Genomic DNA, 14,640 nt, shown 5'->3' on the forward strand with positions numbered 1-14,640 from the left:
GGGAGGTTTTGGGGGCGGGTCTCATATTTTAGGCTCAGTTGACCCTGAAATTAACCTTAGTCATGTATACAGGACTATTTAAGAAAGTGCCAGAAATTTTGATGACAGCACTCCTCCCTCTTTTTTTTCAGTGAATAAATGCCAGAAAAAAGTTAACTTCCCTCTATCTGGACACAAATGGTGTGGTTATCTGTCTGTGTGTCTTCAGTATGAAACACACTCATCCCTGATTGCAGTCTCAGAGAGGTCAGGCGATATATTATACAGCCTGCCTCAGGCAAAATGTCACGGCTCCTCCTATGTGGCCATTGTGACAGGCATCATCTGTGCCTCCTAGAGTGAAAGAGACGGGGTCTGAGGGGGACAAGGCCACTGATGGCTTTATAGGCCATTATACTTGTCAGAGTGAATGTGTTGACCGACAGCCCCCTCTTTGAAAACAGCTTCAGGCCCAATCGATAGTCTTGGCTTTTCGTATGTTCCGGACATTTATGCCTTCATAACTTCATACTCTTACTTTTCCCTGCATGTCTTGTCTTGTTTTGGCTTTTGGACACTGGGGCAGCAGGGACATGAATGGGGTCATTGTTTTGAGAACAGCAGCCTCTTTATCTTGAAAATCAGCCAGGGATTAAAAGAGTGGGATTCATGTGGGTTTCAGATCATTCTGACCTTGTCAAAAACACCTGCAACACTAATTCAATATTTAGCTTTTGGAACGGTCCTTTTCTTGTAGGAACAAGTCTCTCTTATCTTCCTCTGTATCTGATGTATCGTAGATACTTCACAGCCTGATAAACTCCAAACATGTTTCCTGGTAAACATTAAAGCCGGGGTCAGTAAGACGTCTGCACTGGTGTCTATCATTACTTTGCTTGTCTTGCCCTGTAACTCACCAGTAAACACGTCATTAATCTTACTGCAAGCTCAATTCTGTCTTTGACTCCAAGGACAGGGCACACTGATATGATGTCCCTGCTTCACAATACTGGCCTGTTTGGCTCTCGCTGGTCCTCTGTCTCCTTCCCCACAGGAAATGGCCCCATTGTCCTTGGGAGAGGAAGTGGCCTGCAGCAGAGCACTGGCTCACTGGACTGATTGAGACTGGGGTAAATTATTAATCATCACCTACAAATGGAAGACATGCAGCCCTGCTGTACAGTGTCCAGTGAGGAATGTTTTTGAACAATGGACAGTGGAGCTGCAGCTGACCACCTGTACAAAGAGAGAGGCACGCTGTGAGTATAAAACATGTTTTAGTCACCTCAGCATTTTCTGGATTTTGGAGATTTGGGTCTAGATAAAATAGGTCTAAAATTGAGGTCATACATAAAACATAAGAAACACAACTTGTTCTTACTTTGACCAAATTCCCTACAGGAGCTAAAGATGAGCTTTACAATTCAGTTCTGCTTTTGCTATCTGCAATGACCAACGACCAAACCCTTTAAAGGTTCACACATTCACCACTTTAGTCATTTCTTTTGAATAGAGAAGCCCCTTTGTTCATGAAAAAGGCATACAAGCTGAGCTTGGAAACATCAAACACACTGGCCCCCGCCCAGAAAAAGTCCCCATACATACTTATTCTGGAGCTCCAACCCAAACAACATATTTTTTATTATGCAAATTAACATTTAAACAAGTTGCATAGTTTTTTATTTTACTTGAGTAAAACTTTATTTATTAAACTTTATTTATGAGAAATGAATAACATATTCTTATTTACAGTAGTTGCTGAGATAAGCTAAAAGACAGCACTCCCCAAAGAAACATGTACCAACAAGAATTACAATAATTTAACAGTAAGTACACGTGACAAAAATAATTAAACAATAAGAAGTATATGTGACAAAAATAATTTAAGAAGTACACGTAACAAAATAAAGACATAAATGATATGCAGCGTATGTTGTTTGTGTTTAATTTATCCATGTACATATATGGATTATCATTGTATTGTTATTATGATTATTATTATTTGTATTACTATTATTCCATTTATGTACTATGTGAAATTCTATAGGCCTACAAACGCTAGCAACATAAAAGTAACTAAAAACTACAATTTTAATGTCCATGGTTTAACCACTAGAGGTCACTACAGTCTGTTGTTCAGATCATATCAGATCTGTGTGGGAGTCTGTGGGTGTACGTTTGAGTGTTTTATCTTTGCACATTCTCACACCAGCTTGGATGGTGGCCCTCACGGTTAAAATAGCTTAGCACTTGGTTCAGTCATGAGAGTTTCCTTTTCGGTCAGAAAGATTCCGATAAAGAAAGAGAGGCACGTGAAAATAACTCTGGGTATTCTTTTAATAGCACACATAAGAGACAGATAGATATAACATTGCATATCGTAAACAATGACTCCGTTTGTTTATTTGCAGTGCAACCCTTTCTTGTGAACTTATACTTCAGGTATTATTTCAGGTAGACCCATTTAGATATCCAGCAATTAGTGTTGAAAGTGTGTCACCTGTTGGTCATACACTGTCTGTGCAGTCTGTCAGGACAACCAAAAATATCACCAAGGCATGATGTGATTTCTCCGTCTTAAAATACTTTGCATGTGACTAGTTGCTACTATAGGACCTGGCTTAATTTGCATGAGTCAAACCCCGGCTCATATACAGTATATTGCATACAGCAGTTGTTTAAGTGTGAGTTACAGTGTAGCCTATATTAAAGCCATAATTGTAACGATATATTTTATACTTCTGAGTGACGCCAAGGTCATATCATTATCAGGTTGAGCATAATAATTTGTTTTGATTTTTTGTTTGTTTACAAGCGCTACTGTTTTTGTGATTGAAAGAATCACTTCCTTGAAAAACTACATGTCCCATGATCCCTCGCTCCCAAGATGACCAAATGGAACACGGAGCCGACGAGCCGCTGTGACAGCTGAGCACGAAGTTTTTCTGAGAGAAACTTCTGCACCGACTACGACCTTCAACAGACACGAATGAAACAGACATGTACGTTACTTATTTTCCCTTTTCTTTACATAATAGTGTCATTTCTTTAACAGTTTTGTTCTCCACCTGTCGCTTCGCTGTTACTTTCTTAAACTGTCCAAACTTGGTGAGGGGGAATTTCCACACCGCTGCAGGGTGTGTTATTCCTCCTCAGTGCAGGAGTAGATGTTACGATTCGAGATGACCTGTTATTAAACATGTACACTCTTGAATAATACTTGAATAGTTAGTTATAAGTGCAGTAACTTTTTGGGGAAGCTGGTCTGAAACAGTTTCGAGTGATAATATTTTTCCTGTGAAAGTTTTATTTGTAGCCAAGTCAGCTAACATCCTCTTTCGTATCTCTCTCTGCTTATCATCTTATAATTTGTCATAAGGTCAACTAGTATCCTCGACGATCAATCCGCAGCCCGTATCATACTTTATACTCATTCAAGTTTTTATTGATAGTTTTATTGTAATTTGAGATTTTTTATTTTTTTTTGCGTAGCTTTCTCACTGAGAGTAAAAATCAAAAACCTACAATAGGTTACTTATTAAAGTCATCTTCTCCGTGTTGATCTTGCAGGTGACGAACTTAGAGTGACAATAGTTTTAGTCTTTATAAACTGCTTTGTAACAGTTCAGTTAAGTCTCACAAAAGGTGCACCCTCTGTACACACACAAACTGGTTGGAGATGAATGGCAGCTTTGTGTGCAAATTTAATTTTTCACTTTGCATTCATTCAACTCTTGTCAGTAGAGATTGAGCGTGAACTGGCATCACACGTCGAGAGTGGAAAACACTGCTAACCCTTGTGCAAACTAAAATGTGATCCAGGTAGTATATTCTGCGTGTGAAGTATGAAGCACACTGATGACATTTCATATATTACAGTCAAGGGGAAAAAAAATATATATAATCAGCTTTTCTCTCCTCTGGGGCTTTTCTTGTTACATATGTAAGTTTAGCCTCATTAATCTATTGCATTTGTGCTTTTGTTCTTAATTTTATTTTTCAGTTCCCAAGGTTTTTTCATTATCTGTGTGTTTAGGGAATCAAAAGAAGAAAAAAAAATCCTTTGTTCACGTAAACATTTCTAAGAATAATTGATGTACTCGAACAAAGACAACGTGTTTGTGGGCTGTAAAGGTCCTTCCAGATTTACCTTGAAGAGTTCAGTGTATACAGTAATTAAAGCCTCTTACTTTCTGGACACAACATCTGCTGTGATGTAATTGAATATTTCAGCCACTTCCTGTGATATCATGACTGTATCGGGTTACATGTTGAATAACAGAGGAGGTCACAGTCTAGCTTCTATTTAAGAACAGGAATTATCCACAATGAGAAACTACAATGCCCTTTTTTGGTGAACATGCGGGGCTTTAGACTCGGCTAAAACATGCCATCTGGAATTAACCACAAACACAACAACATATATCCTGGTAATTAATCGTCTTTACATCTTGCTGTTATCTTCTGTTCTTGCTTTTAGCAGGAAATTGGGAGAATAAGGAAAAGTAGCATTAATAACATTGGACTTTTTTTCTCTATATGCTTTACAGTTGTGTTATATTATGACTAATCACTTAACTGAAAGTTTAAATCCAAACATTCGATTTAAAATGAACTGTGGCCTCAATTCACTGCCCTTGTTCTATAACTGAAAATCTGTGATTTTCTTTCTCTGAGGTAATCTAAATGTGCCATCAAGAAACTATGAATTAACTCAGGTGCACACATGCAAGAAATGAACATTGTCCAGATCCTATCAAAGTGGAGGAACTTTGTTACAGATATTTAAAAAAGTTAAATGAGTTAATGCATGGAAAGGTGAAAATAAATTAAGATTAATTTAAAACGTGTCTTTGTAAGAATATAGCACAGGTTTGTGCAGTTTAAAATAGCAGCTAATTAATCCCTGTCTGTAAATCAGTGACCAGCAGTGCTGGGAAACAGACTTGGTGTTGTTGCTTGCTCTGATAAAGACTGAACTATATATCTCATTTGGATAATACAGTAGAAACCAGAGCCATGATGCAAATGACTGAGTCCATGAGGAAGAGGTCACCCCTGACCTGCAGCTGCACTATAACCCTGACAAGAAGTGCTGCCTCACAGACCTCTGTCCTGCTCCTCTTTTTAACTTCTCTCTGTTGTGTCTCAGACTTACACCATAATAAACCAGCACGCCTTTTCTTGTACGGCCCACTTCCTCCTCCTCTTTCAGTCTTCCCACAGCCCCGCCTCACTGTTGCTCACTCTCTCTCTCTCTCCCTCTCTCTCTCTGACAGGACACTCTCGGGACAGGACAGAAGCCGGTCGGTACAGAAGCACTAGCAGCAGAGAGGATTTCATTTGATGAACACTGAAGGAAACAGAAACCTACGTACACAGAACATCACATGCTGAGATAACCACGGCAGCAGCACAGTAAGTCTTTTTTTTTTAGTTTTTAAATTACTTCTAGCTCTCATTGGCTTTCTTCCTTATTATTAGCATGTAGCATGTGGTCCCTGTGTGTGTCAGTCTGTTGATCAGCATTGATCCAGCACAGACTCCTTCCTGTTTATTTTGTTCTCTACACTTGTCCTGTCAACATGATTGAACCTAAAAAAAAGAATGGGTTTTCCTTTACTCTAAGACTTGCACACACACTCAAAAACTAGATATAGTTTGTACTTCATCTGAACAACAGGGATGTCTGTAATTCATGTTAGTAATGATTTTCCTTTTGGTATAAGTAACATAGTGATGTTTAAGGATGTTTATTTTCAACTGACTGCTGTATTTTACATCATCATAAATTCAAAATAAGATTACTGCCTCTTAAAAGGAAGTTTATTTCTTGCCATTGTAATTTATGCTAAAGTGCTCATGATGGATTAAGGCTGGGTTTTTGTAACATAACAATGAGCAAGGTGTAATTACCTGCTCTTTTGTAAAGTGTCTCGAGATAACACTTGTTATAAATTGGCGCTATACAAATAAAGATTGATTGATTGATGGAAATTCTGTTTTTGAAGATTAGAGATTCAATTGTCAGAAATCTGAGTATAAGCTGTAAACGCTACTTTTACTCTTATATGTACAGTATATGCTGAGATGGTTTGTGGAAGCCAATCTGTAAATGAAGTGTAACAAACCTGGTGTCAGTTTAGCTAAAAAGGTATGAGGAAATAGGTTTTATTTGTAAACAGTGAATTAGAAATGGCTTTGACAATTCTTGCCAGTTTAAATCATCTGGATATTTTCGGTCCATCAGGCCACATTCGTAGCTGCAACGTTGTAGCATGACCGAGTGATTTGTTATGAACCAACACATTTTTCACTTTAGACAGTTGCACCACTAACAGGATGAGTAGCCTACGATGCTAGTCGAGGAAGTTTTGCACAAGACTAGATTTCCTGGTAGGAGGAAAAAATAATAGGCAAAGACAAGATGGACAGCCATCCGACCCCTTATTAAATATTCATGAGGGATGAAATTTGCTTCAACCTTGTCTCTTTGTACATTTGAATGATCTGTCCTAGGGTTATTTTTCATTTCTGTTTTGAATAAGTGTGTCATTTGTCTTGTATCTGCTGCATATGTCAAAGTGAGGCGGATTCACCTTTTTAATGTCTCTCGTTTTAAGTTCCTGATCACAACACGTGTGTGTGATGAAGGTGCTCATTAACAGGAGACTCTCACGGTTGAACACGATGACCTCATGCTATCACATCATTACAACAGTTTTATTGTTTCTACCTGTGAATCTTTTTTTCCCACCTTTGATTCATGTTGAATTTGAAGTCACATGAAGAGTTTAAGAATTGAGGTATAAATAGAGAAACAGACGTGCTGTGCTATCTGTGCAGCATAAATATTATGTTTCTCTGTAATACAGAAGAGTAAATGATCCCACTATGAAGTTAAACTCTGTGTTTCAGAGTGTCTCACATACACTAAGCTGTTGAACAATCACAGCTGAGCTACAGTATAACACACTTTAGTTACTGATATGTGTGGTTTGGTGACTTTAGATTCAACACTCTGTAGTTTGAGAAGAGTTCAAACTTAAGGGCCTTTAAAGCTGAGGTTTTCTTAAAAATGAAAAACAAAATGTTCAGTGTTCAGACAGCAACATATATTTTAAATAGATAAAATGTATTGAGCTGCTGTATTCAAAAAGAGATACACATTGCCTTTACTCTACTGCTCCTGTCTGAAATAATCTGCAGTTTTGGCAACACAATAACTGTATAAATGGCCAAAGACACATCTTTTACAATACTGATGGAAAATAACGTTTTTGATAATTATAACCTTGTATCTTCTGTATCTGTCAGTTTCTCTTTTTAAGGTCAGGGATCTTAGGTGTTAACTATAATAAACACAACGTTTATACAGTTCAGAGCGCAGGTGGAAACGCATACTCCAACATCCAGGGAGTCTCCCCCCGCACAAAAGCGCTCACACGAGCATGCGCCACCCCACTTCAAGGTTCACATCCAAAACATGTTTTACCGTAAATAAAATAGCAGAGGAGAAAAACATCGGGTGAACTCTTATCTGTAACTCTGGAGTCTGACGGGATGTTTTTCCTGCTTGAATCTGAAAGATCTGCAGACAATGTTTTAGTTGTAATACAGCTCTGATGATATCTTACAGCTCCGGGAGCAGATTTTAAGTACTGCATGCTGGGTGAAAACTGCAGAGATTGCCCTTTAGAGAGTGACTAACTGGCTGTTAGATTTTTGTGCCCACTTTCTGTCACAGTTTGCTGCTGTCCAGATTTAGCTCTTCCAGTTGTCAGGGTGACATTCTTGCTCACTTTAAGATCCTCTGGACATCGGCCTCTTGTTTGGTTCCCATGCTCCTTTTCCTCTAGTGTTTCTATTTTTCTCTCTACGTTGTGTTGTGATACTATGTTGTTTTTATTTGTTCTCTTTCTTCTCTTCTCTTTCCAGTACTGTAATCAGTGAGATTATAATGTAGACCCATTATCTCTCAAGTTTTCAGACAAACTTTCACTTGTTCCCATGAGGCTGTCAGGATACCAGGATGAAACTTTGAGATGATACTAGTAAAAATCAAACAATATAAGACACGTTTATTGTTACCAAGACAACACAATTAAAGTTTTAAGTAGTAGGCTCTAAATATTCGGTAAGTAGTAAGTACTGGTTTTTGAGTTACCAAAAAATGCAAGCAAACTCCTGAACACTGTCTAACAGCAGAAATAAACTGGCAGCATGCTGTACTGAAATGTTGCCAATTTATTTGTGCAATTTAACCAGTAGCTCTGCTGTCCGTCTACTGCTCCCTGTCTGTTTTCCAGAGACATCATTTTTAACTTCTACATCTTAATGAGACTGCAAAAGGAATGTCAGTTTTTGCTGACTTGTCATTTTGAAAGGACCACCACTGATCTCACTCTATCTCTCGCTGCAGCTTCTGTTTTCAATTATGAACGATGACCTAACTTGTAGGTTTTTCAAAACGTGGATACTTTTTTTAAGCTTTTTTTTTTTTTTTTTAGCTTTTCATGCCTTTATTTTGAGAGATATGACAGTGGATAGAGTCAGAAGTCGGGGAGAGAGAATCAGGAAATGACATGCATTTTATAATAATGCATTTTATAATTCTGAGATGTATATATGTTTGGATTTGGTATCCCCCTTTAGGAAATGAGAAGGGCATTTTCACTTTAATCTTTTATTCAGGTAGACGATAATCTATATTTGTAAAAAGCATGACAGAATCGGATCATCATTTGCAGACTTCCTTTCACGTCCTCGTCAGTGCTGTAAAGCCTTGCTATAAGTGTTAATATTTGTTGTGTATCAGTCATTATATGCCCCGTCTCTTCCATCATGTATGCTTTGTGTTTGCATCATGCTGCTGACTTGAGCCTGGTACTCTAAAAAGAAGACGCATTTATAGTTTAACATTCTGGATACCGACATACCTGCGTTGTATCAAAGTGATCCTTGGCCTTGATGAAGCAGATTGCACAACTTCTCCATAAACCTGCGTATTGAATCACCTAATCTTAATTTTTAATACCCCGTCCGGCAGCTGTGTCCATAATCACCTTTATGACTGTTAACACATGAATGACTAATAAACTTGCCCTTTTATGGAAACTTGGTAAACCACACACGGGTTGAATGAATGGTTAACTAAACATCTCTCCTAATTGAACACTCTGGAGGAGTCTGGTGCTTAACAACTGAAATGTGTTTATACACATTACATAATGTCATTTATTGGATTACAACATGTGGGTTTCATTGCAGATTTAGTCTTGTGCAGCTGGTTAGTGTTGAAATAACGTTGTGGCTAAAAGGCAGCTTAATCTGCTCAAGGTTTTAAATGTATTTAGAGTGATAACGTAACAATGTAGACAAAGGGATGGTTAATAGTATTTGGCTGCGTAACGTCTGAGTAATGATCACTTATACAACTTGATATTTACTGAGTACAACCAAAGTTTGCAGCCCGGCTTCAGAAAACTTAATGACATAGACGGATAAATTCAGTGTATTTTGTTCTTAAATTTCTGCCACATTTGTGGCATCATAATTGAAGTTTGAATGGTCAATAAATGTCTTGTGATGCAGAGAGTTTGTGTTGGCAGACTGCAGGTTGGTGAGGATTGTTTGGTGACATCATGATGTGCTCTGAATGTGACCTGATGCACGTTCTCTCTTAACACGGCCTCTTAACTCAGCCTGTAAAATTATCTTACGACATATAATCATTACATGGCTGCACTTATCCACACCATGGGTACATTATCCCTCAGTGCTAAATCGAGGCCTGTATGTCGTGTGCTGCAAACTGCAATTTAGCAAGTTTACCTGCACTCTATTTAAAGCTCTTCAAGCTAAGGCCTCACTCACTGTTACTGGGGGACTTACAGAACTTCTTGCATGTTTTAAAGAAGTTTGCACATTCAAAGGTCGGCTTATTCTCTATAAGCTTTAGTTAATGCTCAGTTAGAATAATAACTTTTAGGAATAGATGTAATCTGCTGATTAAGAGAAAGCTTTTTGTTGGCTGCTCTCAGAGGTTAAGATGGGAAAACAAAGAACGTGTTAATACTTCCTTCTTATTCCTTTAGACCCTCAAATTATAAGGACATGTGAGAATTTTATTTAGTTTGGTCCCGTGAACAAATAACCAAGGACAGGCTGAATGCCGGATATTAAAGGACGAATGTGCAACATTTTAGAGATAAATATATCAGAAATCAATATCCTGTAAATGTCTCGAGCCATGACTGTCTCAATGAGTGAGAAGCATGAGTCCCACCAGCTGTACTGTTGTCAGAGCCGTGTTTACGTCATGTTTATATATAAAGCTGTGTTAGTCAAGGACTAGAGAAAAGAAGAATAACATACTCACCGCTTATTTGGATGTGTTTGGAAGTGTTTAGATCACTGTCATTCTGTGTCAATTTATGTGCAATATGAATCTATGAGTTAACCAAAGTGTGCTAACATTAGCCTGCTAACACAACAATGCAGAACACAGGCAATTGCAGCTCGAGCAAAGGACAATTTTCTCCACTGCTTGTGCTTAATGGTGCTTTTATGGTGCGTTCTAATTGATCACTCCTTCATGTAGATAATGTGGGTTTATCTGCATTAATGAACTTCTGACAGTTGTTTCTGGTTATCTGAACAATGAGCTGTAGCCCCTTCAGTTAAAGTCACAGAGGAAGAGAAAAGCAAAGTTTCCTTTGGGCTAGCTTGCAGAATGGTACTCACTCATTCTGCTATCCTCCCTCCCCCTCCTCCCTGTGTGTCCTTTCCCTCCTGTGTGCCTCACGTACACACCCTCCTGCAAGGGCATTGTTTACTCAGAGTACCAACGTAGAGCTTTTCAATCACCCTTTACTGTACCTCCATTCAGCTGAGCTCAGGTCCAGTCCAGACTCCAAGGTCAAAGTCCGGCTTTCATTTCAGACGTGACTTTGAGCAAGTATCACGGCGGCTCACCGCTCTTCTACTGCAGTTCATGTGACTAGTTTTGTTATTATTTTATTAGATTAAAGTCTCACAGATTGTGGTATCTGTACACTCTCAAAAACCCCTGTTGGCATTTTAAGTCTGTTTTGGGCTGCTACTCTGTTACTGTTTGTGAACGTGGAGGCTAATCTCCTCTGCAGCTCCATTATGCTCTGTATGAATGATGCTCTTGCAGAGTTCTCAGCTGACAGTTTCCCCCCCCCCCTCTGGCTTCCTGCCTGGCACAGTAAAAAGATTAGAACAGAAAGGAGGGAGAGAGGGCTAATAACCATGTCCCCCAGTGTCACCCCTAAGTGGCTGACAGGGTCTCGCTTGGCTGCATGCTTAACAAACCAGCAATGTGTTTCACTCACTGCTAAATTAGAACTGACACAGTGCTAATGTGAAAAAGCTTGGACATGCTTTTTTTCTCTTCATGAGTGCACAACTAGTTTTTTTTCATATGCAAGTAAAATTATGTTTTTTTTTTGTTTTTTTTTACCTCAAAATGAATCTTTAAGTGAAGGTTTGGTTGTTGTATGGTACGTGACAACATCACCCTCCTGATTACATACATGCATATCAGTGTCAGAAAAGGTTGCTCGGATGGGAGGTGAATGTTAAAGCTGAAGTGTGTGCAGCTGGTGGGTCTCCTCAGACATCTTTAAGAGAGAGAGAGGATTGATGGGAAAATGTTGGCGATGACCCAAAACACTCAGCTGATTGGATGGAGTGCAGAGGAAAGCAGAGGAAGAGACAAACAAGATGTGTAAAGACTAATTGAGTGCTTCTGTTGGTGATGACTGATGCTGGTGCTTTGGTTAAATCAGGTTGGTTTGTTATGATGTGTACACTACTATGTGTGCATGTGAAAGTCCTGTTCTTACCATGATAGATGAGCAGCTGTTGCTTTAATTGGGCCTAACCCTTTGCCCTTCAGCCAGCATGTTGTATTGACTTCAATAACTGGGTTGAGGTATCAAGTGTCCTTTTGTTACCGGTCTGAATAAAGCATGGAGCCTGTGCCATGAACACATCTTTTTTATATATGACTCATAGGCTATGTACTGTAGGAGCTCTTTATTTGTTCTTAGTATTCAGTTGTGTATTTAGTTAACTAATATTAAATGGTATGTTGGATTATTCTAGACTATTTTCTTTATTTACATTAGATCCTTGAATTTTTAGTTTTTTAATTAACTATATTTAGTTTCTGGATATTCACTTTCAAACATAGTCACAAAAAAAAAGTGTTTGGTGTTTGGCCAACTCTGGGCACCTGAAGTTAAGTAGTCAGGCAGAGGACCAGCATGCACCTGGGTTGGCTTATGTTTTTTTTCTTATTTTTCTTTATTTACCAGAGCAAGAGAAGCAGCAGCAGCCCTGGTTTTCTTTGTTCTTTTTTTGTATGCTTGCTTGCTTTTTGTAAAAAATAAACCATCAGTAAGGTAGACCTTTTGCATGGACAATGGACTTCTTTTAACCATGTACACCACATCCCCACGGTGCATCAGTGGCCATTTTATTATGTTTTGATTTAAAACTGATTTAGCTTTCGTACAAATAGCCACTACAGGCTAAATGAGTAGAGTGTTTCCTAAACATGTATAGACGTCACTGCACTACTCTACAGACACTGTTGGTTTCTAACTTTGAGTTTCAGATGTACACAGCCGCCAGCTGATACCTGCATGATAAATACCAACACAGTGAGAGGAAACGGAGAAAAGTTAAAGCAGCATTTGAAACAAAGTAACCACACAGAGTGAAATATTAGCGCTCTACGACCCATGTCTTCTGTGTGAAAGTCATAGACTGTGTTGAAAGTCTGAGAGAAGCTTTGGTAAAAATATATTTTAAAGACTGAGTTGTTTTCGTCTTTGTAGAGCAGATCTCCATGGTGACTACATGCATTACTTTAATGCTGCCTTCTTCTCACTGAGACTGCACAGGGGTTCAGAACATGCAGTACATTTATTTTACACTGTTGATTATTTTGCATCAATCCACGGATCACATGCAGCCTGAACAGTGGGGGGTTAGCGCACCGATCATGGATCAACTGTGATCTGTTGCATCACTACAAGTAAGTGTCTAGACATGCTTAGGTCTTAACTCTCACAACAAATAAGGACAGTATTGGTTGATATGTAAAGCAGGTTGCATACTCTGAATGTATTTACTGTTGGATCATGTCAGAGACAGAACTATGATACAGATTATTGAAATTTGACAGATATTTTGAACCATTCTCCCTAGCTCTACTGGCCTGTGTGTAATTCTTAACGCATGTGCTGCCTCATGCTGTGTGTGTTTATAGGAGTGTTGCAGCTATGCTGAGCAACCTGATCTGTGTGTAGCTTCTGGCTGTGGAAACTTAATCTTTGTGACCCTGAAGGATGGGCTGCTGGATGCCCGGCCCTGCTTTGTTTGTAGTTTGATCAAACAGTTCAGATATTTTGAAAATAAAACAGACTCAGTCACTATTAGAAAATGTAGCTTTGTTTTGAGTGACTTTGGATTCAACATATAATTTTAATGCAAGTATATTTTGTGGAAAAAATGCCCTCAAATATCAAATAAGGAGATCAAAATACAGATCTGCAATAAAAGTCATGAGAAATCCTTTTGAAAAACACCGGAAACTTTCTTTGCTATATACCTTATGTGATATCACAGACGAAAGAGTCTTGAAAAAAAGCATTTTTCCTGCTTTACAAATCAAATTAAACCTTATTTGATAGTTTTCGCCCCTCTGTTTTCAAACCATTGTGGGTTTGATGTATTTCAAATTAGCAGTATTCAGCGAAATAATTCAGGATGATACTGTCATGTGTCAAAGACATCACTGTACAAAGTACATTTGATATTCTAATGTCCTCTTTTCTTCCCTCTCTTCCTCTTTGTGTTTTCCTTTCTCTACTCATCAGCTACCTGGCCCCTCAGAGCCCGATGCCCTGGAAGCCTGTGTTGTCTCCCTGAGCCACCAGGGGGCCTCAGTCCCTCTCAGGGACAGTCAGCTCTGAGTTTGTCTTCACCCTGAACCCTCCAGCTCCTGTCAAGCTGTCCCACCCTGCCTCCTCTCCCTCTTCCACTTTTGCTGTTGCTCCCCATTCTCCTCCCTCCTGGCCCCCACAGACACACCTGGACTCCCAGTCAGCCTTCTCCCTCCATGAGGGGCAGGGGGAGGTGCCGGGGGCCCTGGACGCGGCCCCGCAGCCTCTTCATTTGGCTTCACCTGGGAACCTCAGGGACCTGAGACAGCAACACTACCATGATGCATCAACATTAACAGGTAAGTGTTGAATAAGGCATTCAATCATCTTTTGAAATAGATTTATTAATTAAGATTCAGTAGACAAATAAAACCACTATAACAAACCAATCTGCAAATGATCATTTATTAAATATAGCAAGAATAATGGATGTATTCCAATGTGTTAAACTAGCATTTTATCAGTAAAAGAATAATGTAGGTTCACAGATTTATCACTAGAGGGCAGTGTGTCATGTAGCTGACATGTCGGTGTAGATGGGTTTATTACATTGCTGCTTCCTTTCTCCTTTTTCTTTGTCGTTCTTCATACATTAACCCCTACACTCATAAATAACTACAGTTGTTTCCCACACTCAGACCTTTGCTCAGACCTGCCAGAGCTTGAGATAGTGAGCCTC

At 39.0% G+C, this 14,640-nt stretch overlaps 1 long non-coding RNA gene across 1 annotated transcript; it reads left to right on the top strand.

Annotated features, from left to right (window-relative positions):
- Positions 1-2,823: 2,823 nt before the first annotated feature.
- LOC132984064 (uncharacterized) lies at positions 2,824-14,088 on the top strand. Its single transcript, XR_009674898.1, has 3 exons — positions 2,824-2,981; positions 5,259-5,397; positions 13,896-14,088. It is a non-coding gene; the product is annotated as an uncharacterized LOC132984064 (long non-coding RNA).
- The last annotated feature ends 552 nt before the right edge of the window (positions 14,089-14,640 follow it).

Source organism: Labrus mixtus, chromosome 2 (genome assembly GCF_963584025.1).
Source record: "Labrus mixtus chromosome 2, fLabMix1.1, whole genome shotgun sequence".
In the NCBI taxonomy this organism is placed as follows: domain Eukaryota; kingdom Metazoa; phylum Chordata; class Actinopteri; order Labriformes; family Labridae; genus Labrus; species Labrus mixtus.